Source organism: Agrilus planipennis, unplaced genomic scaffold (genome assembly GCF_000699045.2).
Source record: "Agrilus planipennis isolate EAB-ADULT unplaced genomic scaffold, Apla_2.0 scaffold64, whole genome shotgun sequence".
NCBI classification, from domain to species: domain Eukaryota; kingdom Metazoa; phylum Arthropoda; class Insecta; order Coleoptera; family Buprestidae; genus Agrilus; species Agrilus planipennis.
This window is the reverse complement of record NW_020438927.1, coordinates 505,505-511,380: the sequence shown is the minus strand read 5'-3', so window position 1 is coordinate 511,380 and position 5,876 is coordinate 505,505.

Below are 5,876 nucleotides of genomic sequence, written 5' to 3'. Positions count from 1 at the left end.
GGATGTTTCACTATTATAATAAATATTAATATTTACTGTAACATTTGTTGATGCTATTTAAAAAATATCTTTTTTTAAGTCATGTGAGAGCTTCCAAATGCATTCAGTTTGAAGGTTGTAAGTCTCATGAAGGAAAGTTTTTAATCATCAGTTACGTCATCAATGTCAATTTTTTGAGGAATGTTTGCTTTCAATACATATGATTGATAATAAATTCGTTGAATTTTTCTTGTAAACAAACGATATGTAGCTGGTTTTTCTTGGTTTGATGAGCATCGGTTAAGAGCCTACAGTTGAGGGTCCTGGATAAAGATGGAACTGGGAAAAGCATAGCACTCCCTTCCAGAAGCCTTCATGTGATGTACTTACCAGTTTATTTTCGTGGCCGAATTGGTTATTATCATTTACATTTAAAACTGTATCGCTACCGCACGCCTCGAGAGGCGGACACCGGTCGCTAGTTAAATACAATTTGCATAAAAAAATCCGTGACATTGATTTTAAAACAGTTTTTCGGTGTTACATATATTGTCAACTGTTAGGGGTTTTGTAGGTACAATTTGTAAATTATACACATTTATGCAAGCAAGTTAACAAAACTGAGTCAAACATAGGACTCGAACCAAAATGCAAGACAGGCACTAAGTAAATAGTTTTTATATAAATAAGTTGTAAAATATCTTAATAAATACCGAGCGGCTTGGCCTAAAAATTTAAACCATTGCTTAGCATTCGGGACGACGCTGGTTCGATTTCAGGTTCGTCTGCCTTAGCCAAGATTTCTGTGGTTTCCTTGGATCACTTAGACAAATGTTGGGGCAGTAATATTCAATACATAAATAATTCATTCTCTTCTGTCTTTATTTTGTCTGTCTCATCTTTCTCACTTGAACCACCACTCACCCATTCCCACAATTCCTGAAAGGATGCTGAAGAGGGCCTTCCGCCCTACCTTCCGACGTAGTCCGGACGGATTGTCCGCCCACCAGCATTAGTGGCTGGTGGGAATGAAACACCTAAAAGTTTTTTTTTCCTTATAAGTCAGTCGCAAGTAGACTCAAGTCCTTCCCACTATAATTGGCCTTCCGAATAGACCATAGTTGGATCTTCATCTAGCTCCAGTCTCGCCAACAGACTGAAGACTAAAACATATCAGTAAATACATCCTGAAACACTAAATTATCTATGCAATATAGATAATATTGTTCAAATTACAACTTTCGGTTTAATGATTTTATCAAATTTCTTCCGAATTTATTGAGCCGTTTAAGACTAAAGAAACCGTTATTGTCTTTCAATCATAACGATTGTGGAAATTTCCTCTCACTCGGGAGCGAGCTGACTATTAAATCATTTAATTAAAAAATTGAATTGTGTCGTCGATCTATTTTCGATATCCAGGATGTTATTGTTTAATCAGAATCTTTAATTAAAAAACACTAATTCTGGCATACTACAGTTGAGAAAAAACAATGGAAAAAAATGGGGTCTAAATATGGTAAATGTTTAGATGATGGCTCCCACCCCCCGAAGGGGGTGGGTGAGATCGAAAGAGGAGGTCTCCCCCGCCACTGTACCATAAAAAGTTCGTGAAGGTCTCACCACCATAAAAAGTTATGAGGGTTAGATGGGGGTGGGGGTAGGGGGATCGAAAGAAGATAGGGGGGATCGAAAGAGGGTGGTCACCTGAGTAAAACACCATAAAAAGCTTCCGGAGATCTCACCCCCATAAAAAGTTATGGGGGTTGAAAATTGATTATTTTGACAATTTTCATACACTATAATTCAAATAAAATTCAATAAAAAAATTATTTTCAAGTGGGTGGAGGTGGGGGATCGAAAGAGGGTGGTCACTTGAACAAAATCCGATAACCTAACCCAACCTAACCTAATCTACCCTATTGATAAAGATAGTTAAATAATGTTTTATATAACTTTCTCAATATTTTTATGTATTTTTCATTAGTTTTACCTTTGAATATTGTTTAAGAATGACTATATAAATATTTACATGCCTAGAAATGTATAAAAATTGGCATATTTATTAACTTTGAACCCCCATAAATTTTTATGGGGGTGAGACCGCCACGAACTTTTTATAGTACAGTGGTGGGGGAGACTTACTCTTTCGATCCCCCACACCCCCACCCTAAATATTTATATACCGGGTATGTTGTCAGTTGTACATTACATGAAATACATTATGAAAATGTCGCCGAAATTATAAAACACATAAGTAAATGTGGACGGACTCAACTAGTTACTTGATGAATGATTCATGTATACTTTACCGTACAACCGCTTGAATACACTAAACCGACAAAAGAGTAGCCTATATTAAACAAGGGTAATTCAATTGATGCAGTTAATGAAGTTTGCGCAAAATTACATTAAAACAAAAGAACGCCGTCTAATTAAAATGCGGTTAACCCAGAAAACTCTTGTGTATACCAGTTTAACCACGCAAGTGGTACGTACCTAACGGAAATTGTTCTAAACAAGTAAACTGCTCACAACCGCGAATTACGTGTTATATTTTATATTTTTACGTAATATCAGTCGGATGTTTCACAATAACGTTATACATGTGTTTTGTTCACTATAATTTTTTTGAAAAGAGGAAAGAATTATCTTTTTAACTAAAGTATGATTCCCATTTAAAGAAACACACCTTCATGTCATGACTCGAAAGTGCATGAATTTTCTTTTTAATTTTTCCGACACCACTGTATTCTAATACAGGGTTTTATTCTAACTTTACAAACAACCAAGATGACATGTAACCAAAACTCATATTTTAAGTTTTTGCTTTTAACTCTAAAAGAAGACTACAATTTTTTAGGCACACCAATAAATTTGTTTCAAAAAAATATCGAAAAATGCCATTAATTTTTTTGTATTTTTAACTCTTATGGAGTTGTCCTATCCTATACAAAGAGCGAAAATTGCATACCATGTACATACAGCGTACAAGATATAGATGTATGAACCATGAGATATTCTAAAAAGTAAATAAACAAGAAGAAAGTCACGAATATTACCATAATTAATGGAAATAGATTGATAAAAACGCCTTCGCCATTAACTTACATTGCAGATATAATTTTTTAATAACAGACAAAAAATGAAGCTAAGGTAAAAATCTTTTCAAAAAACAATTATGACTGATTCCATCTTCCAAAAACGTTCCCAAAAATTATATCTGAATATAGGGGTAGGTAATTTTTGCACATGTATTTTAAGAATATTGATGTGTGTACATAAGAAATTAGTGCCTACTTTCATCGAATCATCTACGTTTTTATTAAAATCTTACCGAAGAAAAATTGTTTTTTTTTTTTTTTAGAAAGCTTAGGCACGCTCCCACAAAAACAATAGTAATAACAATCAAGTAAAACGAATCTTGCTATATATGAACCAATCAATAAGGAAATTTAATTATGTTTATATTTATTTATTTCCAATTTTTTTAAGATGTGATGTAGTTAGAAATTGGTGCAAATTTAATATTGTATANTAAAAAAAACATTAAGTATCAGATTAAATGAGCAAGACGAAAACTTAACACGCAAGATCAAGACCTGGTCCGGGACTCTATATTACCGAGACCAAGATCAAGACCGAATAAGCAAGATCAAAATCAATACTGCAATAAGACTGGGACAATCTTGATCTTTTGAATCTAAACGGTAGGACGCCAAAGAACAGATAAGAATATTAAAGGTCGCATGTTTGAACTGACACAATCAATGACATTAAAAACCAAACAATAGTAATAACAATCAAGTAAAACGAATCTTGCTATATATGAACCAATCAATAAGGAAATTTAATTATGTTTATATTTATTTATTTCCAATTTTTTTAAGATGTGATGTAGTTAGAAATTGGTGCAAATTTAATATTGTATATTACAACCAACGTATTCTTTTTTAATCAAAATGTTTGGATAATGTTCTGCATTTTGGGATATATTTAGAAAAGACTAAAGTCTCTCCATTAGGCATTTTAAGTTTTTATAAATTCAATTAAAAATCGTCTAATGTTGATCTTTAACTGAAACTGCGTATCGAAGCTTTCCTCAGGGACACCAGGACGGGGTACCTAAAAAAGGAACGTCCTGCTTAAAAATGGACATTTAATCACGTTAATAATTAAATAGACAACTTCCCCAATAACGTCACCTATAGATAGAGAAAATCAAAAAGGCTTCTAGAAAATTTAGATTAGGAATATTTTATAGCTTGTGTATTAAGAAAAAGAAAATGGTCAATAGTGCATTAGAAGAAATATCAGATAGTTTTGCGATATATTTTTCTTTTTTCTTTCACTGCTCTCTATTATGTCTGATTATTATTTTTAAATTTTGTTTAGACACCAATATCACCAAGTTTTTTGAATAGTACAAACAGCGTAGTGAATGCCATCTGTAGAGACTTGCTACTTATTATGCAAATCATTGTGCATAGTAAGTTTTTTTGTCACATGTCTGCTTCTGTTAAAGTAAAACTGTAAATCCCTGATAATAAAACTTCTACATTGTCAAGTTTCATCGTTGCTGAGCGAGTGAGCAAGGTGAAACGCGCATTGCTAATTTTTAATGGGCACGTTATCAGCAGGTACTACAAATTCCAGACATATTTTCAAAAGTTATTATTAATAATGCATTACATAATTTCCTGCATGTCTACATACAAATACATATGCCTAACCCATATATTAGACACTTTATTATCATAAGGAAACTCAGTGCATTATTACACTGTTTTAATTAGAAGGAAAAGAAATTTTTTTAATGGCAGTATCATATTATAATGTAAAATAAAAAATACCTTACGGTTAATGAATTTTAGTAAGTAGATTCCTTTTACTAGTTGATAACTATTTAATGTTTTCCTGGTCTCACAAGAAATATTAAGAAATTAATTTAGGAAACTTAGAAATGTAAAAAGTTGCTAATTTTAATAGTGTTGTAAATATGAAGTTGAGGTTTTAATTATAGGTAACGTTTAATTAACGAACCATCGAACGACGATCAGTCGTTTCGAAATTTAGCTCATATCTCACGGATCATTTGTCCATGTCCCAGGAGTTTAGAGTTTAGACCATTGCTTAGCAGTTGGGAGGACACCGGTTCGATTCCAGATCCGTCTGCTCCAAGTTATTCTGTTGTTTCCCTGAATCACTTAAGCAAATACTGCGGCAGAAAAAATCCACAAATATAATCTTTTACTCTCTTTTGTCCTTATTTCGTCCGTCTCATCTTTCTCACTCCCATCACCGCTCATCCATCCCCACGATTCCTAAAAGATGACTGAACCATAGCATAAAGATGTATACAGTAGAATCACTTCTTTAATCTGCCTAAAATACCGATATTTTTTGCAGCCCATCATAAATTAGCTTTATATGCGCTGAACTGCTATATACGAGGACGGTTCAATAGCTTTACCGAAGTGTTTAGATATAATTGAGACGATCAAAATTGGCAAAGTCCGCAATAAATTATATCTAATAGAATACCAAGTGGCATGGCCTAGAGGTTTAGACGATTGCTTAGCATTTGGGAGGACGCCCGTTCGATTCCGGGTCCGACTGCCTTGGTCCAAGTTTTTCTGTAGTTTCCTTGGATCACTTAGGCAAATGCTGGGGCAGTAATATTCCACAGATAATTTTTCATTCTGTTCTGTCTTCATTTCGTCTGTCTCAACTTTCTCACCCGAACCACCACCCACCCATTCCCACGATTCCTGAAAGCAGGCTGAAGAGGGCCATCCGCCCTACCTTCCGGTAGGGCGGATGGTTCAAAGGGACTGCCCGCCCACTAGCATTACTGGCTGGTATGAAACACACAAAAAATTTTTTTTATGAGAGAC